The 27,852-nt window shown below is 40.0% G+C and overlaps 1 protein-coding gene across 4 annotated transcripts in view; it reads right to left on the bottom strand.

Moving 5' to 3' along the window:
- Positions 1-27,852, bottom strand: part of LOC6613753 (sex determination protein fruitless) — a 99,342-nt gene that overhangs the window by 40,016 nt on the left and 31,474 nt on the right. The window lies entirely within an intron of this gene.

The raw sequence follows: 27,852 nt of genomic DNA, 5'->3' as shown, positions 1-27,852 counted from the left end.
GATGCATAAATTTGCAGAGCAGGGGGCTTCGCAATGGGGAGGGGGTGGGGGTGTTGCAAAGGCCACTCTGCGTCAAAGCGACGCCGCACTGAACTTCCGCTCCTGCAGCCAAGGTTGCATTTTGGCCAACTTGCGGGCCAAAGCCAGACATTCCGCCCGAAAGCCAGCTTTGTTGTCTTTTGTTCGGCTAAAAGTTTCGGGGATTGGTGGCGGGCTGTCTTAGCATTTGGCAGCGTGCGATTTGTAAATGGAAAACCATGCAGCTAGTGCGTTACAAAAGTGTAAAGCGAAATGGAGAGACCGGAAATTGAAGTATCTCTAAAAAGAAACCCAGATATTCTAAGGAATCTGTGGGATAGGAATCATAGATACTTTGAAACTATATATGAAACTATATATATGAAACTTCATATGATAAGTAGTAAAGTATGATATGAAAGTAAAGTATATAAAAAACTTATTACTTACTAATCAACTATTTACACTAGCGAACTGCACTGTATCTGTATTCCACTGGAAGATACTATATATCCAAAAACAGTTACCATATCAGGGTGAGATGGGCGCGTCTAAGCCGCGATCCATTCGCCCCGAAACGCACTGAACTGTGAAATTAAACTACGCAAAAATGTACAACTTTTTCCGAACCTTTATTTGCTTTTATTTTATTCCGTTTTTTTTTTTGACGAGAAAACAAAAGGCTGATGATTTCAGACCGAGATGTTACGTGGTCGGTCGGTCAGTGGTGGGTGGCTTATGTAACCCAACTGGTTTTAGGACCCTCAGCACTCAGGTAGGGCCAATAAATGCGATTATTAGTATTTGCTCAATCGGGCAAATTGCCTTTTAATCTGATTCATCGACCAGGCCCGCATCTGATCACTCGAAAGCGATTTGAAAATGAAAAGCGAATCTACGAAAACCTCAAAGGCAATAATAATAAATGAAATCGCCTGCTCTCATTTTCCATTAAGCGGGTACAGTGGAACAAAGTAGCCCAATTTATGCAAACAAAAATCTTAATATTAATAAGAACTAAATACGAAGAAAGAGATAATCAGATCAATCGAAATGGATTTAATTTGTATATACCCTGTAGCTTTTAACTTTGAGCACGAGTACTTAACCCGTTTTTAGCCCACTGTGCAGGCCATAATCACTATCTAGTGACGGTGTTGCCTTGACCCCGAGAACGCCAAGCGAAAAGCGAACCAAGTGGGGAAAAGAAACTGAATGAGTGCGAAAACGGGAATGACGGATTGAATGGCTGAATGATGGACTGACTGACAAACTGACTGACTGACTGACTGAGTGAGTAAATGGTGGGTGGGTGATGGCAGTGGCTGCAAATGAGCGAAACGTGAGTCGCTCGGGCCGCGATGATGATGGTAATACGGCAACAATAACAATGGGGCCAACAACAATGCCGGCGACCTTCAGGAGAATGATGGTGTAGGGTGTGCGGGGGCGGTCTGCAGAAAGAGGTGCTGATGGGCGGGAGGCGGTGAGGCGGTAAATCTGTCTGCTTTGACAGACAGCTTCGATGCAAAGGGGCACGGCTCCCAGCAGCACCAATTGCATTGTTATGTCTGTCTGCCTCCATCTCAGTTCCGCCTCTTGTGCCCCCATCTCTTTCTCCCGCCAGCTCCTCCACCTCTTTCACTCTTTTGGCCCAGGATGCGCGCTGGCCCTGAAAAGCGGCGCCTAAGCAGCTTTGTTTGCTGGCTCCGGCTCTTCTGACACGTTTTCCTCAGCCGAAAACGTAAATCAGGGACTTGTTGCACCCAATTAAGCTGCTTTCAGTGGTACACTGGGAAAAATATACACTTCTATAACCTAAGTAGATATTTTTTATAATCATATCGTTATGTTTTTCTATTCTTTGAAAGAAGAAAGCTGCTAGAAAAGAAGCTACTTAGAGATAATTTATTTTTAGTAAAGAATTGCTTTAAAGCAAAACAGGCTATTTCCACTTAAAACTTACAGAAATACTTGTTTTACACTTTCCATCAACGTGTAACCCTTCTATATCAAAACAATATTACATTTAGTATTTAAATATAAATTTAAGGAATTCCACATTTTTTTTGTGTGCAAGTAAAATGTAAAAAAATGGGTTACTTAAGGAGCGGTGCAGACAGAGTTTTTGCTGGTTCACTCGACTTTTGACTTTTGTTTACTCTCAACACTTCACACCGCACTTTGCTGTTGCTTGTTGCACTTTATGAATGATGCGCAGCACGTGCCAGCAGCAGCAGCAACATCTACAGCAGCAGCAACATCCACAGCAATTTCAGTTTACGCTACAATTTGCAGCTTAATTATTTTGATTTGGTATCTTGGCTGCCGCAATGGGTTTTTATTGTGTGGCTGATTTCGGCGCTCCGATTGCCGCTTTTACACGGCTCATTGGCAGGCAAATCGCTATGGCCACTGTTGCCAAAATGGCTTAATTGTAGTGTGCTTGTTTGGACTAGAAATGTTACAATTGGCTTATTTGCACAGCTGAGTATTCGGGTGAAAAATAATCGATCATGGTTGCGATACAAATTGATATTCATGAACGAGTAAGATTTTAACAGCAATTCGAGCTAAAAAATTCTGCTTTTATTCGGTTTATAATATAAATACTATAATGCTTTAAGACGGAATAGGAGATATGTAATTATAAACAAAATTATATTTAAACACTTCATATAAAAAAGGTATTCAATACAAACAAGTTGTAGGTGCAAGAGCTTGTATCTTTACTTATTTAAATTATTACTAAGCTTCCAGTGAATTTCACTATAGTTATAATTTTGATTGCCAAAATAGACGTTCTAATATATCTGATATTTTTCGAATCTAAAAACCAGAAGTGCAGATTTAATCCATCATCCTGGTGTAACTGCTTGGCCAATTTGCAGTTCATCTTTCATTTGTATCTCGCTCCTGTCAGTAATAAGCGTTTAATTTACAATCAATGGCGCTTCCTTTTTACACACTCAAGTGTGCCTTGGGGTTTTCCATTCCTTTTGTTAACCCTAAGTGAGCACAAACAACAATAGTGGCAAAAAGCAACTGCTGGCTGCTCATTACATAAGCTGGATATTAATGCCCAGTCATATGGTCATTAGCCCATTAGCGGACACCCCAACTGAACGCAAGCGCAACGCCCGGGCAATTACACATAAATTAACTGCGGCTTACTGCTAACTGCTAACTACTAACTGGCGAGTGCAGATAGAAGATACATCCATCCATATGTATGTAAACTGAACCACCGTTAAGTGGCTGCTAGCAGACGGTTAGGGGATAGGGATACATATGGTATCTGCAAGATGCGCGCACTGATTATATGTACATACGTTCAATCGCGATGGAAGTGTGCGCCAGCAGACTGCTCAAAAATAATAGTCATAATAATGAGCAGAAGGCAAAAGAAAAATTTATAAACCAACTGCCAGGGCAGCCAAGTGCAGCCGAGTTAAGTCATGAAAAATCCACAGCCATAAAGTAAGCACAGCAGCCCTTCCCGCTTTTCCACCTTTACTTCACCCGGACTCGTGGCTCACACTCGCTTGAGATACGCTTACGAAATTGGGATACTTTAGACTGGGATTCAGATTTTGCATATTATATAACATATTCTTATACAAAGTCATAGAAAAAGTGAGAATAAGAATAAGAGTAACCTTTTAGTCATATTCAATTGGTATCTTAAGGTTGCAGTTAAATAGCAATGTTTAGCAATATATCGTTTCTACTTAAAGAACCTTTATATAGATTACTTACATTAAGGGTTCCTTAAATAAATGTATATTTAGGTGCAGAAGCTTAAATACTAACTAAATAAGTAAGAGTATTTAAAGTGTGAGTCACGAAAACTTTTCGCTTTATTGATGGATTAGCCAGGCGGGTTTTTCTGCCTTTTGCTGGCTGGAAAATTAAAACACATATACATGCAAGTTGGCTTGTGTTAGCCTTGCGCCCCTTTCTCCCCCCCTTTTACCAACCCCCTAGCCCTCCTTCTGTTGACGTTGCATGTGCAGTTCTTTATTTTTTTTTGTACGCTTTGCTCCTTGCATTTCTTCCTTGTGTTTAGAGATTTTTTCGCTTCACCCTGCGATGTATTTCTTTATGTGTGTTTTTTATGCTTTTCTACATATATATAGGTATATATATTTTGTTTTCGGTCAGCCAGGGAAGTTGCCGGTGTTGTTCTTCCATTTGTTTTTGGCTTTGTGCAGCGGGCAAGTTGCAACTGCAACCGCTTTTGACCCGCGAAGCGTGTCGTGGCGCCACCGATTATGTTTGTTTATATGCTTGCTGTGGTTGCTGTTGTTTCCGATGTTGTTGCCTTTGTTTTTGGATCGCTGCCTTACTGTTTATATTTTTTTTTTCTTCTTTCTAACTTTTTATATTTTCGCTAGTTGCCACCGTTGTTGCTGTTGCAGTTGTTATTGTTATTATTATTATTGTTTTTTTTTTTGTTGCTGCTGGCACGGTGCAACGGGTTTGATGGCGCGCATTACTTCAGCACCGTTAAAACTATTTAAAGGCCGCGTTAATTCTTAAAGCGTGGCCTTAATTTGATTAGCTCGGATCTGCTTGGCTAAGCTCGCCGAGCTCCAGACGCTGTCCACTTGGCTGGCTTAAAGGGTTCCTCCATTGTTTAATTAAATATTTACATGCAGCAGGTTCTAGTCGAGCTAATAAATTCTCTTAATAATATGTAAGAACTTGATAAAAATTAGTTATAACCAACTCCTGTCTAAAATGAGTTCGCAAATAAGGCCCAAAGCAATCTGATCTATGTAAAACGCAAGAAAATTATAAAAAGTGCTGTTAGATTGGCTCGATAATGGCCAAGATCGTGAGGCTGCTACCGCTGCATTCAAAATTTATTCCCAGAAGCCGCGTCGAAAACCATTGAAATAAATCAACGATTATCGCTCACGCAAATCTCGGCTATCGGCTATCGTCGATGGCCAAAAGACGCGCTGCTCACACCTAGAATGAAAAAGATGGAGATGGAGAATAGGGTAAGGCCATCGCCATTCGCAGTGCGCACACATATGGCCAAAATGGCCGCGGCATATTTGGCCACGTTGCACATTTGGCCAACTGGCTGGCTGGCTGGCTAGCTATCTTGGCCCAAAGTTAAAAGTCAAATGTGAGCTTGAATTACCAGTAACAGCGGCTGGAGAGAAAATGAGAATTCTCTGGGATTTATGAGAGGCATGCAAAAACATAAACCGGCCCAAAAAGGGGGTTGTGGGGTTTTTCTTCTTTTTTTTTTTTAGTTAAGACTAGCCTAGGGCGACGTCTAACCAAATACGAGTAAGACTGGCAAGTCAAGTGGCGTGCAATGGATTTTTTCGCTTGGCCTTATGGCCAGCTCAGCAAATGCAGTTTTGGCCAAATATGGTGATCGCATGCTGCGAGCCCAAAGTGGCCAAAGCCAAGCGACACAGATACGAGAACTTTGGCTTAGACGGCGACTCTTCCCCTCTTCTCTTCCTCCCCTCCTCACCGCCCGATGCCCAATGCCCATTCCCCATTTTTGGACACCGGCTCGGGCCCAGACTTAAGCCTGGCTAAATGCCGCCACCAACACCGCCACCGCCGCCGCCGCCACTTTAGCCAATTTTTGCACTTGCGCAAAAGGTCTTAAGACAGGTTACGCGCCTGCGGCAATTTAACCGTTTTCAGGCGACCAACGGCAGCCGCAGAAAAATTGGTTAGAAAGGTTACGATTTGGCCAAGTCGAAGAGAGAATGCCCTTGGCATATATATATGCGGAGAATTGTTTGAATATGGTAAGGTTATTTTTTGGGAAATTTTTGGGAAGGTGTAGGTTGATTAAGATTATGTTTCTGAATATTGAAAATCAATTAAAATCCGTTAAATCACATTGAAATGAATATTATTCACTGGACTAATCTGCATCCATATTAATATGAACTCAGTAATGGAAGTTAAATACCTTCGAATTAATTAGGCTTACTCAAATCCATTAATGGGTTAAGAAATCCGCAAAATCTAGCCGAATTCTTCATGCTATTGCAAATTAGATAAGAGAAGGGGTTGAGGGAAAATCTGCGCTGGTCACGCCAACTTCAGGCCAAGAAAACTCGAAGGGAAAGAAGACCAGGAGATGGCGGCCAAATGTGCAAAGGGTCAGGCGGCATCGGCCTGCATTTGGCATCCATTAGAAAGCAATCCGTCAGTGCGGTTTGGGCTAACAAGATAGCTGCTGTGGTCAGTTGTTTTTTTTTTCTTGTGTTTTCCAGCTGCCACTGCCGTTTGTGGCACACCCACGCGATTTTTTTAGGCTAGGAGACGGCGAAGCTCTGGCCCAAGCTAAGGTAAAACCGGTCGCAAATGTTCTCCTTGACTTCATTACGAATCACGAACCAGGGCCCAACCTCCGACCACCAAGAACAATGCCAAAAGGAGCCAGAGTCGCGATCTGACCCAAAAGCAACGCCAACGCAAAAGGTTTTGATGCACCGAAAAAATATGTAGAGTGAACTTTAAATTACAAATAAATATGGTTTAGTATGGTAATAATATAGATATACTTCTAATTAATTTAAACGCCTATAAGTATTATTCAAAATTAAAGTTGAAATTGTACTATTTTTTTTTCAGTGCATTTGCTGTTTTAGCAGGTAGCTTTCTGGCGACACACTTATGATGAGTAATGGTGTTGGTCAAGGAGCAAGTTGGTAACCAAAAGCGATCACCGAGGGATCCGTATTTGTATCTGCATCTGACAGATGCAAGCGGCCTACGCCAGACAAAACATAATCTGGCTGCTTTTTTGGCCGCTGACATCATGCAAATTTGCATAGATTCTGTTCTGTTTTTTTGTTTCCTTCCTTTGGTCACTCCATCGCCATGTTAGAGCCATGTCTTGTTTCGGTTTTTGTTTATTTGTTTAATTAATTTGTAGCCGCTGCCTGTCGCTTTATTGCTGCCCACGTTGCAGTTGCAATTGTGGCGTATTTACAAAATGAAGTCATAAAGGAATGGCAGCCATAAAACGAAATGCGGACACAGTGCGTATTAAAAAGTTGCGCATACGCCGCGTTGTCCCACCAGCAAAGACAAGCGAAAATCGGGAGGAAGGAATGAAGAAGACGGCGGCGTGTGCCACCTCCGCGCTTTTGGCTTAAACGAAAATTTATCTGCGCGCATTAAACTTTATTGCATTCAAAATTACAGCAATTATTCGACCAACAATTATGGCAGACGCTCTCGTTCTTCTGCTTCGGGTTTCGTCTTTTTTTTTTTGGTGTTTTTTTCCTGGGCGTGTCCAAGTGGGGCAAGCACTTTATTATGCGTTTTTTACGACACTTTGGGTTAAGCGCTCTCCAGTTTCCGCTACCCGTTTTATTTTGTGCTTTTTGTTTTGTTTTATTTTTGTGTTTTCTTTGCCCTTCAGCTGTTGCGCTTTTTCCCCAGCGGCCAATTCCTTTTTTCCACTCAAGCTGCATTCTCCTTGTTTTTTTCCAGTTTGTGGTCAGTGTACTGGGGGCGTGAAAGTGGAATTTCAACCGAAAAAAAAAACAAACAAGCGGAGCAACAAAACGGGGAATCCGTGACCGCGGGAATTCCGCGTTGAAAGAGTTATCCCGCCGGAGCTTTGCTTAAATGCTTCCACTAAATTTGCATTATAATTCAGGGGGGAATTTATTAAGGTTTCTCCTCTACGGATAGGAGCTTTGCTTAATTGAGGGCTAAATCGTATTAACTTTCTTCACTTACAAAAATACTTATTTTGTTAAGAAGAAAACGTATTAATCAGTGCGTGGGAACAATATTTGATGACATATTTGTAAATATCACAAACTTCCAAGTAAAGTGATAATATTATATAGCTTATTTTACCTGTTTATTTGTAGGCTATTAGTTTCGATGGGCGTGATAATTATGATATTGTAGAAAATTACAGAGTCATTAGTCATCAGTTGGACTTACCTAGAAAAGTAGAAAAAACAGAATTAGTATGGAATTGTTAAGTATGATTAATGTGTGTATATGTGTGTTTTAAACAAAAACTGATGCACTTAATGGAAAATAAAATAACCAAAAATGTTCCAATAAAATCCTAAAGATGCTTTCCATTTAAGTACGTACATATGTATATGGGATAAATAGTTGTCGGTTACATTTGTTTTTTATATTCGGGCAAGACACGAGTTTATTGAGTTGCGCTTGTTAGTTATTTTGGTTTACCAGTTTTGACTGGACAATGTCTTAAGTCTAAGCTACGTACAAACATGTTCATTGATTAGTTATAGATATAGATGTAGATGTATAGATATTAGCCGAAGCAGCTCTAATCTTAGGACTAGCTAACAAACCAGGTGTGACCACGCCCAAATTGCCACAAGCATCGTGTAAACGGAGTGCAAATTACAATCATTTCTCTTTACCTCTACTGGGTGTTTTTTGTTTTTGTTGTTTTTTGTTATGTTTTTTATTCGATGGCTACTAGTATTGGCGATCCAAGCCTGCCACTCTCGACCAACAGCAACATGCAACTCAATTTCGATCAAATCAAATCATCAAAGCCAACGGAACAGTCAGGCAATAGCAATCAGGAAACCGAGCAGCTTCGCCTCTTTTCACCCATTTTCCTCCGCCTTTTTCCCCATTTTCCCCATTTCCAGCGCCTGCAGCAGGTTGGCCAGGACATATTGAGTACCCGTCAATCTTCATTAAAAGCATACGAGCTGAATTAGCAAGTGCTCTATTTTTATTTGAACTTAATTTGTTTGGATAGCTACGCATTTGCACAATCAAGACTTTGTTAAATGGAATAGTCGATGAGTTGGGAAATTCTGGGAAATGTCTGCTCATTGCCTCAAATTGTATAGAAAAAACAATAATCGAAATTTGCATAAATTAATCTATGTACATATACATACATTAGGAACCTTTCTGCAAATTAATTGAACAAAAAACCCCTCTTTATGTATCAAATCTTAAGTTTTTAATCAATGGTTTAAATATAGAAAATAAGTTAAAATTTAAAAAGTAATACCAAGTGGCAATCCAAAAGTAATACCAAAATCGCTCAGTTCAGAACCCAGTTTAAATGCATTCAAAGCCCGGAAATTTGCATAATTGACAAAAAAAAGACATAACAAAAGTGCGCCGCTCAAATTGTCGTGCGAAATTCCACAAGTTGGTTGCGATACCGAAAGGCAGCCGGAATCCCTTGGAAGAGGTGGCAAAAGTCAACTCCTGAAGTGTTGGCTTAGTAACCAAGTGTCGAGTGGTGTATCTGCATCTGAACAGTGCTCGGCTCTCCACTGGCTATTTGCCCATCGTTCCATCGTTGGCAGCTAGTTTCAATATTGACTTTCAAAATGTTGTTGCGGCAGACGAGATTTGCAGCCAACTTTGGAGCTGCACTAAGCCAACAAGGGGCACTAAGCGGCAGATGCTCGTCCGCCACTATTTGCCCGATTAATTAATTGCCCAAACGAGGATTGCTCTGGTCCCCAGCAATTGTTATTCGCATCAAACAGAGGGGGAACAACAGAAAAAAACTTGTCAAACTGGCAAATTATTAAAAGGAAATTGTTGACATTCCTGGGTAAATATGCAACTGCCAGTTGCAACGGTAACTGCAACTGCAACTGCAACGCCAAGTAGCCTGCTTGATTGCCCCTATAAGGAAGCCAAAAGCTATCTCTATTACAACAACCAGACAAACAAGACAGGCAGCCTTTGCCTTCTGCTTTCTTGTACTTTTAGCAACCCCCCCATTTCCGCAGAAGAACTTGCCACAACATTAGGAATAAGTTAAGGAATTCGAACTAGGGATGGCGAACAAATGAGTTCAACTATTAAAAGACGTTCAACCAAATAGGAATATATATATAAACTATTATTTGAATTTAAATATTTTAATTATCTAAACAAATTATTTATATTATAGCTATACCTTTTAGTGGCACTAAGAGCTTGCTTGCAATTTAGTGCCCCTGTTGCCAAACTACCGAAGTTATCATCATTTGATTTCTAATGCTGGTCCGACGTTTGTTGTTTTCCCCTGCTTTACAACTCGATCGTGTTTGCCTGTTGTGGGCCAAATAAATTTTTATAAATAATAAGCTTGGGCCAACGGACGTGGATGTTGCTGCAGTTGCTGCAGTTGCAGTTGCTGTTGCTGCAGTTGCACTTGCAAGCACAGTTAGACAGCGACAGACTCGACTGGTTTTCCACAACAAGTGCGGGCCAGCTTCCTTCTTTCAGCCTTCTCCTTGGAAATGAGGAGGAGAAAAATAGTGGAAAACCGGCAATACCTTTGGCTGGTTACAAATTCTTGGCCAAAAGGGTATTTCGTGCAGCAGCAGCAGCGGCAACAACTTTTTTTCCGCTCGAGAGCCAGTTCGTGCAGCTCGTTGCAGTTGCTAGATAAAAATGCAGTTAATAAAACTGTAAAAACTGGACGCATGCGCAGCACCCAACACACACAAGCACACGCACAGAGGAATCAAAGCCTTATATATGTACATATATGTATTATAATGTATATATGTACTGGGCCTGGGCCTTTGGATCTGGGCAAGTGCAGCCAGCAACGCCATTTAATTGCCTGTTTGCATTTCACATGAGCCGCAAGCCTCGAGAGCAAAAAGTGGCATGGGGCATGGGGCAGGAGGCATGGTGCAGGAGGCAGGAGAGGCCGAGAAGGAGGATGTGTTGGCCGCAGGCCAGGAATATTATCCCAAATCTCTGGCTCCGTATATTTATGGTATTTTTCCTGCCGTATGTTTGCCGGGCGGCCGCTTTGAACCATCTTTGGTTTTGATAGATCGCATGTGAAAGGTGGCTTGACTTTGCTTGACTCGACTCAGGGGTAATCTATGGCGAAAGGCGAGAGAATTGCACAAGATTCTGGATAAAGAATTAGCCTTTTTGGTAACTTGCACCACGGCGAGTGGGTTAGGTAAATAAACTCGGAGACTGTCTGGCTATTTAAGCACAGTTTTCTTCATTTCTAGACTAATAATCCTTTAGATCAGTCATTCAAACTTCCAGGCTAGCTCCCCACATTCATGCCACATCCGCTAATATTTAGTTCCCAGCTAATAAAACAAAAACGCACGAGTGCAGCTGTTGTTGCTTGGTTTTCCTGTTCACATAACTAAACCGTGCAAATTAGTTGCCAAACAAATTATTTCATATATATATTTTTTTTTCGGTCGAAGCTTTGGTTTTAGCCCGGCTGGGCCAGGCCAAGCAAAACCAAAAGCAAAACCGAACCGGCATACAGCCAACATATAAACTGACCTTCGTTCATTAACGACAGCAGAAGGCATGGCAAGACATAAACCTCAAAAGGCTCCACATTTGGCCAGCAGTAGAGAAACCAGTTAACTGCAGCCGGTAACTAACAAATAGTAAAATTAGCCCGAACATTTTGCATTTGATTAAAAGATTTTAATTTGCCAACCATACAAACCACAAAAAAATAACAAAGATTACAAAAAGGCAGCAAGAATAAAAAAAAAGAAGCTTGTTGAATTAATTTCGCATTAGAACACGCGCTTGCAATGCGGCCAAAACGCAGTTCGCCTTAGCCAAATGTCGACGACTATCTGCCAACTTGGTTATATGTCTTACACATACATATGTACATGTGTCTATTCTTAATTTTTATGTTATTTTTTTTATAATTTTCGAGGGTAACCAAAGCCAAGCTACCTAAGCCAGAGTTTTGCGGGCGGATGTTTCGCTGACGTTGCAGGTAACATTTTGCCGCATTTAAACTTGTTCTCAAATACTCCACATAGATGGGTGAGATCAGTTTGAATGTTTTCTATTCAACAGAGCGTTATAAGTTGACAAGCTTGTGAAGCTCCAAAAATTTTGAATAATTTGAATTGTAAATAATCCTATTTATGGCCTAATCCAAATTGGATACCACAAAATTGAACATTAAAGCGCAGTAAAACATATAAAAATTTGGTGATTTTATGGCAGTGCATTACACTTTATTATCTTGCTGTTACAGCATTGTAAGTTCGCTTGACCCAATGTCCAAAAACGAGTATGCACATATTTATAGAGTGCATTTCTGTATGGGCGAAGAATCGCCCAGACCTTCGATATTTTTGGCGCCGGGCGTTTGCCATTGTAAAGCGAGAGGCCCCAAAAAAAATCAGCCCAGCTGCGTCAACACAAAAAACATAAAAAATTACATTAAAAAAAATAAAACAAAAGCAAAAATATAAAGTGAAAACTGTGCTGCGTTTTGTTTAAACAAATCAGCAGAAATTTTTTTGTCATGTTGCGGCCAAGTTGGCTGGCGCTTGTAAGCGTATTTTGATGACTGGCGGTAAACAAATATAAGTGGCAAAAAATTAAGTCATTTTGAATATTTATAGTAAAGGCAAATAATAGGATGCAGTTGCGCAAAAAAATGATGCACTCTCTCTCCTTGCAAATCAGTTATCTGGGCACTATTGTTCTGATTAATTTTTTCATCTCATTTTTTTTGGTATTTTTATAAATTTAATTAGCTTTGGCAGCAGAGGGCAAATGCAAAATGTTGAATAAATTATTGAACTGCGGAATTTACTTATGTACATGTATTTTATACGGTTTTTGTGACTGGCTACTTTGCATTTTAAAATGTTGTAAAATCAGGCAGCCTTTTTCAAGTTCATTTAAAAGCAAGACCAAACAACATAAACAAGAAAATGCTGATATATGTCTATGCCTCAACTTGCCGTTCAAGTCAAGTGTAAGTCTGTGCAAAATGTTCGAAGGTTGTCCCCCACTTGAAAACAACCGAATAACAAATTATTCATGATTGCGAGCTGAAGAGATTTATTGAGTGACTCAAAGGGAAGAAAGATGCAGAGGAACTTTCAATACTTATAGTACAATAAATATAAAGATATTTTAGAAAAGATAAATTACAAGATGAGATACATATACAATACAACAAAAGAGTAACGAATGCCAAGCGGCAGTCCGAACAAAGAAAGTCTTGTGGAAATAACTGTAGGAATTAGTAGTACGAGTGGCCTCTAATCAGCAGCAATCACTTAGGCAACTCCTACACTCGTACTGACCGTAGTTAGAACCAATAAAAATGTGTGCTTAACCCAGCAACGGAATATCAACATCACCCACTGAAAGAGCCCACCAGCAACCATAAACTAAACAACCGTCGTCGTCACAATTCGCAGTCCGCTGTTGCCGGCGGCTATTTAGCATAAAATGTGTGTCAGCAAGGTAAAGGGCGTTCGTCACTCTCCCCACCGCCACCTCCAAGCAGCAGCTCCACCTCCACGTCCACCGATCCGCAATCCGCGATCCCCCGCTCACCGATCCACGTAACAAGCCCCCCTGGTTAACCCCACACTGATGGTCCCACGCTGACTTGGCGCTGTAAAAAAATTTGAATACCTAAATAGGCTGGCTGACCTATTTTACCGCGTTTTGTTGTTGCGAATTTGGGTTTTTATTTTGTATTTTGTTTTCGTATTGAAATTTTGCGAGTGGCTTACAACGCGGCTGTTGGTTGAGCGACTTTCGGTACGAAGCTGACCTTGAAAAGTGGTTGGCTTTTCGTTGATTTTTGGCACTGCCTATAATTATTACTGCCGGTTGCTAAGAAACTTTATAACTTCCACAAAAATATCTATATTTTACTAATAAATTGTGTATAGATAATAAATACGAAATTATATGTTCAGCAATTATAAATTTGTCATAAAAACATAACATTTTATTTGTTAATAAATAAAGGCATAAATTTGGAAGGTTGGCTTCGATAGGAACCAAAAAATATTTTCCCTTCAACGCATATTGAATATGCTAGTAAATCAATAAGCTATCTTTAAATGGAGCTCTTCATACGTAAAAGAGCACTAAATAAATCCGAAACGGAATTGCCTCTGGCAAGCAAGAATGATTCCCATGACGAAATGGATTCTCCTTTATCATTCGAGGTTAAGAATGGGTAAGAAAACTGGTAGATGCAACAAAAACATTTACACAGGAACAGCGACAACTCATCACACTGCAAGTTGGTTGATGCACAAAAAAAAATAAACACTATGATTCGCATTAAAAATTGTTTAAAAATGCTTAAAATTCATTAAAACTAATAGGATAAGTTCTCTCTGATTTGATATATTTGTATTTGTATTTTAATGATTTTAACTATAACCCATATCAGTTGAAATACATTTATTTTGCTCTGTGCACCAAACACTTGTCAGTTTTTGCAGCAGCTATGACACATGCCACTTGCCACTTGGTGCAACTCCTCTGCGGCCCTTAAAAGTTTCCACAACTGGATGCAGATGAAGCCGCGAGTGATGATGATGATGATGATGATGATGACGAGGACTGCCGGGAGTTGTGGCTTTGTTTTGTCTTGGCTGTGATTTGATTTGCCCACGACTTGCAGACTTAGCCACTCCGCTGAAATTTCTCCGCGGCTTGTAAGTGACTTAGCGAAGCGCACAATTTTTATTGGCTTGACTGACTCATAACTGGGACCAACTTAGATCGTCGTCCGCCCCCACATCCCACTGCCACTCCATCTTCAAACTCATGCCCATCTGTTGGTTCGGATGGTCTGAGAAGGCATGAGTCAATTAATTTATATGCCACAATTTCCAGACGAGTGTGCAACACACCCTGTCTCCGATTCCGATGCGAAGTTGGAATCTTCTTCGGAAGCTGAGCCCCTTGAAAATCCCTCGAGCACCAAAGGCTTTAAGCTGACATCTTCAATGATTGCGAGAAGTGATCGAAGAACACGGGATTATATGTGCATCTTTATAAATTTAAATGGGATTTATGCGCACAACTTTCAAGCTTATTTTTAAAATAATAAAATAATACATTTAAATTTCTTTTTCATGTGCAGGCCATAAAAAAAATTTTATGATTCACATGCGCAAAAGATATATATGTGAATCACAGCCAAAAGAAAAAACACAACAGCTTCAGAGCCAAAACATTAACAACAAATTAAATAAATGTGCGCACATAAAAAGGCCAAAATAAACAGGCGGCTGCATTGGCCCCCCTGTAATAATAATAATAATGTCCGAAAGCATCAGCAAGTAATGTTCTTGGACGACGGCACTTCCGGTGCAATTAAGCCAGAATGTTTCTAGTTAGCACTCGGACTGGAAGTCATCTAGCAAAATGACAAGAAATATGAACGTTCTGCTAAAAATACCAAATGCTTCCCTTTGGCACACATAATTTGGTCGAAAGCGAAACACACTGCTGCTGATATCTCCCCGTGCCACTTCACACTTAATAAGACATAATTTGTACATTTTTATGAGTTGCAGCCTGGCGGCGCGTGGGCAGCTAGGAAAAATGAAAAAAAATTGCAGAAAAAAACCTAATTAAATGGTCAGCAATATGCGAAAATTGTTTGCGTTTACACAGAGTGCACAATTGCATTGGGCCAAAACGCCTTCGCTTTGTGCACTCGTTCTGTCAGCCGCAGGCGACAGGTTGGCCCCGCCACTTAGTTCGGGACAAGTTAATTTTTGGCTCCGTTTGTCTTTTGTCTGCTGATGAATTTAATTTCTAATTGTGCCAGACATGAGGACTCTAGCACAGCTCGCATGATAAATTACAGGCTGGCTCTCGTTCTTCTTAACTGAATTTACAAATGCGTAGGACTTGCTTGCCAAAACTTAGCATTCCTTCTTAAAATGGATTTAAGACATTACCCAAGTTTGATCATATTCTTTTATAAATAAGTCTTAAGTCGATCGCTCACTCTTGGCCAACGTGGCGTATGCGCAATGTGCAACTGACGTGTGGTGGCCTACGGATCAAAACCTCTCGCTTGATAATGCAATTAATGTGGCCAATACTAGACGTTAGCACGCATCTCGAATGCGCCTTCAATTGACATTTCGGTTAATTTGAGTGTATTAGCAGGGGGCTGATGGGTTTGAGTGAGTGCAACCTGCACTCGCTTTCATCTCGCAAATGAGGCGGAAGATTTGCCGGCTGTCACAGCTGGCTGTCAGTTTTGGAAAACGTATCTGACCACTTGACAAATCACCCTACGAGTGACAGGCGAGCCCAAACACTTACAGCACTTCCTCTCGTAGGCCAGAAACTAGAGAAATATATGGTATGGCCACAAAGTTGGCCCAGAACGATATTCGCACTCTTCTTCTCAGCTGTCAGCCGAATTTGGGTCAAATTAATAACGCGTAGTGTGGTCGAGTAATGCCAAACGGCTGAAACACATTCGTCGCCGCCGCCAGAAGCACTTTTAAAAATAATAAAGAAAGCCAAAAAAATAGAAATAAAATGAAAAACCAAATTAAACGCTGCCGAGAGCCAAGATGTCGACATACTATTTACAAAAGAACCCAAAAACAAGCTGCCGTGACACTTTCGATTTCAATTTCGTTGTATCTGTGTGGGATTTTTTTGCACTTGTATTTTGCTGGCTGTCTCGGTCGTATTGTCAGTTAAAAGTTTTTATTTTTCTTGTGTTTTTTTTCCCCGTTGTGTAGCTGTGTCGAAGGTAGCGACGACAGGTGCAAAAGTTGGCGACAAATTTTAATGAGCTGCAAAAGGCAGCGGGAAAACATCAAAATATCTACTATATCCACTTGCAGCGGAACATCCTAAAACTGCACGTTATAGAAAATAATTAAGTCAAGTGAAATTATTTAGCGAATTTTAATTAACTGCAATTAACGGAAACTAATGAGTCGTGGGAGTAGAAACGACGAAAATGGCGCTTTAGTTTTTAGATCTCAAAATAAGGTAAATGTTTCTGTGATCTTATGACATTTTATGAAGGAATTTAATTATTTTAAGGTCCTAATAGCGCTCAAAAATTAAATTTAAAAAAATTTAAAAAACATTGTATACCTTGAAATATTTGTAGCATTGAATAAATGTTAAATATATGTACTTAAATAGAACGAAGTTCAAGTAACATAAATTATAGAAAATGCCATTATATATTTGCTTAACTAACAGTTAATAAATTATTATCTAATTAAATGTCCCCTGACTCTCGTCAGTTTAAGTATATTTTCAAAAAGATAATTGCAGCCAAAAGAAAAATCAGAATTAAAATTGGACTACAAAACGAGTGATTATAAAATTCGTGGGCATTGTTGTCGTTGTCAAGTAATTTACAAACTTAATTTATTTTTTATTTATTTCTACCTTCTTTTTATTGTTTTTATTATTATCGCCTGCTGCTTTGCGAATATTGCTTCCTCTTCGGCAACGTAATATAACAAAAGAAATACTGCCGAATGTGTGTGTGAATTTTGAATAAAACGTAATAAAAAACAACAGTAACAACGCCGAAACAACAATAAACAAATAAAAAAAATACGAACGCCAAAGCGAAAGAAAAAATTTCAAGGTCAGCGCCGAAACGTGCATGCAAAAATTAAGCGCTGAAAAAAACGAGCGTTCAAAATAAAGTAAATAATAAAAAACAGCAGCAGCCAAAATCCCAGCGAAAGAGCCAAAGGAGAAAACAAAACAATTTTGGAGCTGCTGAGCTTTCTGCCTTTCGGTTGGTCTTTCTTATTTTCCCAAATTATTTTGCTGCAGTTTCGCAGGCTTAGAAGAAAGAAAGAAAGTAAAGATTCTCGAAGAATTGCGAATAGAAAAGTCAACACTTTGATTCACGTAATTACTGTGAAATTTACATTTCTTCAAACTTCGATATGCTAAATATGATGAAATAAAAACAAAACATTTAGAAAAGTGTTTAAACTAATAATAACAGCAAAAGAATAAGTTAGGCAATGTATGTTTAATAAAGGATAATTGGACTTGCTTTCTTAAATCTGAGAACCATAAACTTTTAAACAAGACATAATTCTTTGTTGCCTTCCTAGCCAATTTAACATTATGGATGGCTAATTGGCTTAGCATCTATTGTTTTTCATATTGATTGGTATTACCGAAAGTATTGGCATTTCCATGACAAAACCGATTGAAGGAGCAACCCTTTTCGTCTTCGTTTTCGCTTCCATCACAGGCTCCAAGTTGAGTCATGGAGATTGTGTGGAGCCAAGGGGAGGACGATGTGGATGATGGGGAGAAGAAGGAGGAAACCCAATCGGCAATCGACACTTGTCCTTGAAAGCCAGCCAGAAGAAGAGGCTGAAGCTCAAGTGAGCCATGTTGGCAGAGCTGCCAAAATGCAGTCAACGGCGACGCCGACAGACGTCGACGCTCAGCCGATGTCGTCAGCAGCAGCAACATTTGTTGAAGCAGCAACACGGCAGCAATTTTGAAAATTAAGTGATTTAAAACATCATAATTATGCCAAATTACTTGATTAAAGTGTACTGCAGTGCTTAATGGTGAATGAAATAGCTTACATTGCAGTGTAATACTACACTTTAAAATCTTTTCAGCATTAGACAGCATTGCCAGCAATAAAAATGTATCGCAGAAAGATACGCAGTGAGGGAGTAGCAACATTACCGTTAAACAGCAGCAACATTGTTCCTTCAGAAGTAAAAGCACAGGCAACTTCGGCGAGCAGCTTTAGCAACAATGTCGAAGTTAAGAAAGGCAGCAGCAACACTTCACTAGCAACATCAGAAGCACAACAACAACTCTGCAGCAGCAGCAGCAGTCGCCGCAACAGCAACATGAGGGACGTAAGCAGCGGCGGCCCTCGAATTTTGGGGCTTGGCTGCCGTCTCTTTCGCGCCCCGCCCGCTCCTACCCCCCTGCTCCTACACGCTCGCCAAATGAACAACTGTCGCTGTAGTCGCTGATTGTTGTTCTTGTGGCTCAGCATAAATTCGCAAAGTATGCGAAATTTATTAGGGTCTGTTTCGCATGTGCCGATGTTGTTGTTGCTGTCGTGGCTCGTCTAATTTAAAGTTCACAGGCAAGCACACACACACACACACACTTGGCAGACCCATTTGCACACACACTCGCCCATCGAGAACTGCTCTCTTGTGTAAGTGAGTGTAACACACACATCGATACAAAACCCGAAATAGCGAATAAAGGCAACACAACAACAACGACTACAACAACAGGGGAGGAAGGCAGTAAAAAATGTTTATATTAATTTTTGTATGTTGTTAAATTGGTTTTGCATTGCCGTTGTTGTTGTTGTTGTTGCAGCCTGGCAGCTCGTTCAGCGCTTTTTGTTGTTGTTGTTTTCATTTACTTTATTCCTATTCTTTCCTATTGATATTGATATTTGCTAAACTGTTGGCGAAAAAGGCAAACTAACACACGTGCAGCAGCTTGTGCTATCTTTTTGTGCGTGTGTGTGCGTCACTTTTTGGCACTTTTGCACGCGTGTGTGTGTGTGGGTGAGCAGCGATTAAGTTAGCGAATTAATCGCGCGTGTTTGGCGCTCTGCGTTGTAAGTACCTACAAATTGATGTTATGTTTAGCAATCAAATAACAGCGAATTTCTGCATTGATAAGCAATTATTTTCTATAAATAGAGTGTTATTTACCAGCTAAATTAGTGGTATGAAACGATTTTTGCTCGATTTGCAGCTTGCTATTAGTTTTCTTGAGTCTCATTAGTAATTGGTTAAGAGATCATAATTCATTCATAAAGCCCCCTCTTGCTGACTAAGAATTTGGCCGAGAGATTTTCTCATGCTGCACCAAGCTTATTAACCATAAATGAGAGCCCATTCGGAATTAACTGCCCATAAAAAGCTGCGAGTTCTGTGCAAATTGCAGAGGTAGATAAATGTCCATTAAATAGACTTTTATCGAGCGCCTTTCCTGTCACCTTGCCATTACGGGCGCAATACTCAAACATACATACCTGCATACATATAGAGCTCTGGCCATTACATAATCGCCACTTTGGATGCATGACTACGACGCTTTGTGCCACAAGAAATGGCAAAAACAGGCCGTCAAGAGCACAACAGCCAGCAGAATGAGAAGTTGGCCACTAGGAACGATGGCGCGAGCGAAGCGAAGCTAGTTCAAAAACATGTTTTAACCTTTTTGGTGGCGTGCAAAAGCCCAACCTGGCTTACAAGCTCCAAAATTAACACAAAAAGGTAAGAAATAAATAAAACATAATACGCACACACAGCCACACTTGGCAACGAGAACGTGGCTAAAAAAAAAACTTAAGAAGGGTAAGCGAAGCACGCGAAAAATTTGGCATAAATGGCCAAAGACAAAACGCAGCGCCGAAAAAAGCGAAAACCCAAAAACCGAATCGCCAATTTCTGCGCATGCGCCGCTGCCTGCGTTGGCGGCACAGTTGGCAGCGCAGCCGACGGCGACGGCGACGTCGCTGTCAAAACCTTTGAGCGGGGACTTAGACGTGACTTACAAACTAAATGCGCTCGCTCAAGGTTAAAGCCGTTTATTTGTAAGCCAACGGCAAAAAACGAAACTGAAAACTGAAAAGCGCCGAAAGAATCTCGCGAAAAAAGTTGAAGTTGATATTTGCCGCAGTTGTATCTTTTTAAAGCGAACCAATCAGCATGTGCGTTTGTGTGTGTTTTCGCTGCCCAACCGCGTGTTTCAGAACTAAAAGATCGTTTGAAGGTTTTTTTAACGGTTTATGATTATAATATTATATATTTTAGGAAACTAATTTTAAAAAAGTTGGCCAAAATAATGGGCAGATCTTTAAAAGTATACAGATTTGAAAGATATTAAATCTTGATACTATTTAATTTTATATGATGATATTATATAATATTATCTAATTATCCATGTGGAATATTATAAAGATGCTTTTGATATGTTTACACCCAACTATCTGAAGCCTTACTAGCTTTTTTATATATATTGTATATTGTTGGTATCCTAACTTATCTTATATTTATGAAACGCACAGCACGTAGCGTAATGTAATGTAGCGCCTATTGTACTGTAATTCGAAGGACCGATCGATCGTGTTGGCCATGCCAACGAATAATGCCATAAGGTTCTCTATTGATCCGCATGGAATATCCGTTAATAATACGCATCTGGGGTCTATTGTTGAAATTGATTGCCCGAGTGGCTTTTGTGCGCGATAAAATGGGACTCAATTAATTAGCGGCCAAGTTTGCAGCCATATCGATGCGAGCTAAGAGAAAAATCGTGTTGCGAAATAAACAAATGATTCAACTTTAACCTGACCCTGCATGTCTGTCACAGATCGGCGGCAGCAGCAGCAGCAGCTGCTGTATTATATACTTTTTTATTCCGATGACATCATTCCAGAGTCGCAGCGATAGTGGCTCAGATGCCCGGGCCATTTGTTTTAATCGCAGCCGAAACAAAAAGTGTTTGCACTGCGCACAGTTGCCCAAAAAAGTGCATTCGCATTGATTTCGAGTGCAATCCGATGCAATTCGATACCCACCCACAATGCACACACCCACGCTCGCCATAAGCCAAAGCTGTCAAAATATCAGCTGCAACTAAATTAGTGAGCCTGACAAATGCCAAACAAGTTGTTTGTAGGTGCCACAATTCAAATTATTCAATTAGCATGCATTGCGTATTTTCATCTATTTTCAAAGACGACGTCACCGCCGATTTTTTGCTTTTTCAGGTAATACACTTGGATAATCGAAGTCTGGCTGCAACTAAAGCGGTTCTTTAACAACTTAAACTTAACTAGTCAGGAGATAATAAATTAGATAAAATGGTATTTTTGGAGTATCTTATAAAACATAACAAAAGTAATAATTCGAATTTCTCTTGGTTTTTTGTATCTTAAATCAATTAACGACTATCTTTAGGTTCTGTGAAATATTCTAAATCATTTACGATTTTATTCCGAGTGTGGATTTAGTATTGCTGCCGTGTTTTTTCTGCTGCTCCTATTAGCCAACACGATCGCGTCGCGTTTGTCCTTCACGAGCCGTCGACCAAATTGGCATCGATTTGGCAGCGGCTTAAGCGGCAGTTACTTTGACCATATGGGCGCTAGCAGACGACTTACCAATCTTTAATGACTTTTGCGAAAAATACACAAAAAATCAATGTATAAAATTGGAAACAGAACGCGGCGAAAAATCAATTTTAAAATGGCAGGGCGCGCCACGACAGATACTTTTGGCAATTAGCAATAGTTGGATACTAAAACGCAAACACTGGCAAACATCGGTCGCCATGGTAGAGAGCGTGGGATAATTAATACACCAAATTCCACCAAACTCGAAACATTTGCAATAAAACAAGATCGCATGGGATGAGTAATGCCCTTGACAATGGCTGTATTCCATCTAGTTTTCTAATTTATAGCATGGCATCTACTTTAAAAATGTTTAATGGCTAATAAACATATTCTAGGCAGCTTGTTGCTGTATCAGAACGTGGAAGGATTTCCTGGAATTCAAAACTAAGCAATATCTTAACTGTTTATATTTTATTATAATGTGTAATGCTTTAAGTTTTAATCTTTAATCTATTGAATATTTATTATATTGTTTATAAATGCTAAAACAAGCGACTTAGTTTATTTCATTGACTTAGTAATCCATGGACATATCCGAAAAACCCCCTGAATTTGTATCTCTAAATTACTTTGAACTTCCATCAGCTTAATAAATGATTAGACTTGACTAAAAACCATTCCATTATCATCTTTTTTTGTAAACTGATTTTCCATAAAATATTTGCAGATATTAATGGGCGAACAAACCTTGTCATTTCCGCAATTGAAGGCAGTTTGGAGCACTATAACATTTGCACTGCGTTTGTGGTCGGGTCAAAGTATCTGTATCTTTCGGTATTTCGATTATTCGATTATCTGGAGTATGCAGCTGTATCTCTCAAGTTCAACTGGCACATTGATGCGACGAGGCATTTGCTGATGATATTTCTGCGATTGTATCTCACACACTTTGTAGCAAACACTCGCGCACGTTCTCAGTTTGGAATTCCTTTGTGCAAATTATTACACAATGCCTGATGAGCTAAGCAAGCATCCAGGCAGCAAACACCAAACAACGAGCCCATAGACGGAAAAAGAGATTCGAAAAGAGAGCAGTTGAAAGACTGGTTGAGGCCAAAACTGTAACCCTCCTCTGGAGCCCTCGCTGCGAACCGCATCAGTGCGAACCGACTGCCGACTGTCCCAGCTTAGATTCCGATCCAGACCCCAGGCGGATGCGATCCGATCCGATCCGTTCCCTTACGATCTGATCCCTAGGCGCGTCGTCCAAGTAAACAAAATAAACGAAATGTGTTCTATGGGCGAAAACTGAGCAAAAAACTTAAAGGGGCAAGCGATATACCCTGCAAAGGGTGGCAAGATACTTTTAGAAAAGTTCGAGGATTCATTTAATAGAACTATCTGTTTCTATAGTTTGCTAACTATTTAACCACCTTTTCTGGTCTAATCATCATACTAGTCTGATTGTCTGATAAACTGATTGTAATGTATCTTATTCGAACATGCACTGTAAAACCTTTTAATTTCTATGTAGAGCATTCAATTCGTCGGTCATCTTTGCTGCTTTGGCTCTTATGAGTTTTTCGGTGGATTTATTTTGCGTTGCCAAAATTCGTTGCGCTGACGGGACGCAAAGGGATGGGCAAAGTTTACAGCGCTGTTGCTGTCTGAATATACATATATATATATATATATATATATATATATTTCTTCTTTTTTCAAAACTTTTTTTTTGTATTTTTGCGGCGCGACATTTCGAGCGACGATCAAGGGCAAGTTGGACATGCCGCTGCCTCTGCCGCTGCAGACGTCGCTGCCTCACCCTTGAAGAGCTTACAGCGATCTTGCGGATGTATCTGTGCCCTGTATCTGTATCTGAACGGCTTTTGTATCCGCAGAGGGGTATCTGTATCTGTGTCTGGGTCTGCGAATAGGGTGTGTGTGAGCTTCTTTTGGAGGGTTTTCGCTTTCAAACGAGCAATTTGCGAATTTCGTCGGCTGCTTATAAAATTGTGTATTTATTCCTCGTTCGCCGACGTTTGCCTGCTAACCTAGTAGCCAGTCGTTTGCTCTTTTTTGTAAGTCTCGCTTTGTCTCGATTCTTTTCGGTTTCTTTCCGTATCATCCCCAGTGTGTCCCCTGTTCCTCTGAGGATCGCTTTTAATTCTATGGAATTGTCTGAAAATTAAGCACAGGAGGCAAGCACGGAAAAAAGTGCCCGGCCGAAAAAGAAGCATTATGAAATGCTCCTCACATGTTAGACACACATTTAAGCGATCATGATAATGATGATAGTCATCACCAGCTGATTTCCCTCCCGCTCACACCCTATGCTGCGTCTCTGTCACCCTTTTGTTTATTCACCTTTTCGGTTTTGTCATTATAATTCGGTTTGTGAATTTCAGGTTTTTGCTTTTACAGAAATCATTTGAATTTGCATGTGTGTAGCAATGATAGTGAGATATTGCATTACATTTTAAGGAACTTCTGGGTCTGGGTTTCTCTTTAAGTGATTACAGCGAATTCCTGAACAATTAAGCTTATTCCTGGAAGCCGCGAAATCTGCACTTTACTCTATGCTTAGAATACCTATTAGAATATTAGGTATATTAGAACACGTATACCTATACCTATATAGTATAGATACTATTGTTATATACCCTTACTAACGGATAGAATGTTTAATTTTTAGAATTTGCTTATCATTGTTGTTAATAGTTTCTTTTACTTGAAATTACAAATAAAGAGTTAAAAGAGTATATAATTTTCTATAAAAACATTATTTTTCTTATATATCCAGTTCTGATTCCATTCTGTTTCTATCTATCATTTCTATACCCCAAACTGTTTGTTTTGAATTCTTTTCTAAGTCACAACTACAAGGAGATGTAGATTCTCGCGCAGGACTCCAAGTTCGGCGAATCCTTCAACTGTTATCACTCTTTTTTTCTTCAGGATCGCCTCATACTTTTTTTGATTATCTTTTTGCGTTTAGGCAGCGAGGCGCCACATGTTGCACTGTCGCATGTGTTGCGATTGTTCACAGTTCACGGTTTTCGTTGCCGATCGCATATTCACAACACTCGCAGATGATTGTTCACACTCAGAAGATCGTTTTTCGTTTGTTTAATCTTGCGCTTTTATCTTTGCAAATTTTTGTTTTCAGATATTCGGTTTTATATTTTTGTTGTTGCTTGACGAGCAATAGAAACGCGTGCCACAACGTTGCGGTTGCAGTTGTTTTTAGCGAGTGTTCGTTGCAAATGCTGCAAATAATGCTAAAAGTCTAAAAAGAACACGTCCAGCAACAACTTAGACGACGCGACGTCGCAGTCGCCGCTGGCAGAGCAACAGCAGCAACATCGCCAGTTGCAGCGGTGAATTTCGCATGTGGCAAATGCTGGAGTTGCAGTTGCCCTCTCTCTCTATCTCCCTCTCTCTGTGGACCTGGCCCTCTCTCTCGCTCCGTTTCTCTAGCTCTCTTTCGCACACTTGGCATTAGAATAGGCTTAGTCTTAGATGGGCAACGAACGGCGATCGTTCTCGGCTTCGTTGTCTCCCGAACGCCTTCCGCGCGGCCCCCTTCAACGCCTCTGCCCCGCCCCCTTTTCACGAATTGCGGGTTTCTGCAGCTGAGCAATGAAAAGCTGTCCCAGTGTCTGTGGGTATCTGTGTGTGCGTTAGAGATGCTCGGTTCTTGTGGCACATGTGCTCACTACACTGGACGAAATCCCGGATCCTCATTCTAAAATCAATCGATAATGTTCATATGTGATATGGTATGATGATGTATGATGGATAATTTAAATAATTTCTAACTAAGTTTTCAATTATAGATTCATTTCTGGTTTTTTGACAAGTTACCAAGTTTTTGGCATAAACTTCTTATTTAAGTCGGCTTTCTTTTGTTAGCTTTTACCTGTTCTTTCAGTGCACCTAAGTGGCTCTGAAAGTGCTGTCGCTGCTACTGACTACACACAAATACCAAACACAAGCACACTCATCCTCCACACATATTTCGCACTTGATAAGGGGAAGAGGGAACCATCAGATGCGTAAACTTTTGCAAAAAATGCCCACACAAAAGATTGCGAAGAATCAGGACAGCCAGAAAAACAGGGGCAGATGCTTGCGATATACTCAAGTTGTGCCTTTAGCTTAAAATCGTAATATTAATTTAGAAAATGTTCTATTATTGAGCTATGCAATGCACATAAATTAATCATATTAATCAAGAATTCCATTTCAAAGAAAGTTTGATGATCCGTCACTGTCTTCTAGCTATAACAATGCTTTCGCCCTCTCTTTCGCCCTTTCTCTCCTTGGCTATCACATAGAAGATAAAGTATCTCTCGGTTGCTCGTGTAAAGCAATTCGAATTTCGAACGCCCAGCTGTATCTCACAGATACTTTTCGCACACAGAGATACGGCGAGCGATGCGGTAACCGCGATCGCACGCACTCAAATCACCGAATTCGGAACCGAACACAGACCTAGAAAAAAAACCCGAAGCATCGGCGAGCGTTGGAAATGCGCTAATTATTGGCGAGCTTTCTTCGCGAGCGAGAAGGTTTCTCTTACTCGCCGGCCAAAGAGAATGCAGAAGAGATGGCAGATAGTTTATTTAGCTTAGGGCTCGCATTTAACCTTTGACACGTGCCAGAAAACGCCCAGCCATCCACTGAAAAGTTCGCAAATCAACCAAACTTAAATGGGAGGAAATCAAAGTGAAAGAAGCTGGAGAAATGGTAGAGAGAGTGAGTGAGGTGGAGAGGGGGTGGTCGACAGCCAACAGCAGTAATTGGCAAGGTCGTTTCGTCGTTTGTCGTAATCACTGCGTTTGCTTTTTGGTCTTCCGTTTTCGTCTTTTTCGACCAACAAAAGGCGAAAACAACAACAGCAAAGACAAACGTTGACTGTTTGCCTTTGTTCTTTTTTTTTTATTTTTTGCACAACTGCATTTCGGGTTAGCAGCAAAATTAAAAAAAATATCTGCTTCACATTTAAGAAAGAAAATTACATTTAAATCTAGCATTTTATGTTTAACAATTTTAATATAATATGAGTCAATCTGAACAGCGCTTGAAAAAATTCCCAAATTAGTCAAATCATTGCTATAAAGCAATATTATCAAGTCACGATTATAGTTATGTAGGTTCATTAACCTGAACTAAAAATTTGCCAATTTAATTGCCTAAAATCTATCAAGTTGTGCTTTTAAAGACACATTTTAGTTACTTATTAATATTTTAGGAGTGAATAACTTAGTGATAAGGAAAAATATTTAAATTGATTAACCTATAAATTTTTTTACACCACATTATTTTCAATAATTTATGTTGTATCTTTTATTTGAGATATCTTAAACAAGATGTTTTTTTTAACTTTTTGTTTTCAATATTTGAGCTATCATTACGTTTAGTGATTAATGAAATGCATAATCGAGGTAAAACTAATAAATTGTAATTGATTTGACGAGTGCTAAGTGGGCATGGGATGTGTACGTTCTCAATTGGCGGTCAGGTCACACGGCGTATGTGCAATATGGATATTCTTTAGTAAGATATTTTGATTCATTTCATTTGACTTCCAATGGGCTGAGAATTTCCGCACATATGTTTCGTTTTAGGTAACAGCAACCGCTTATTAGACATTAACCATTTTTGCTTTACAAATAAACCCAAATAGATGCCCTAATTTGGCCCAAAAGTTGTGTATAGATAGATCGGCGCACAAATAACCAGCGAAAGTAGGGCGCCAGCTGCCCACCTTACACCTAACCGCCCCCAAAAATGATCGAGAACAATATGGTTTTAATCGGGGCGCGTATTCTGTTGATTATAATGCAAATATTACACGCTGCGGTGATCTGTTTAATAGAGCACTATATACGCGTATATAGATATTTTGCGGCACATAGATGAATATGTCTTACAAAAGTTCTTTTGTT

The sequence above is a fragment of the Drosophila sechellia genome, chromosome 3R (genome assembly GCF_004382195.2).
Source record: "Drosophila sechellia strain sech25 chromosome 3R, ASM438219v1, whole genome shotgun sequence".
NCBI classification, from domain to species: Eukaryota; Metazoa; Arthropoda; class Insecta; order Diptera; family Drosophilidae; genus Drosophila; species Drosophila sechellia.
This window is presented reverse-complemented; position numbering and strand designations above follow the sequence as displayed.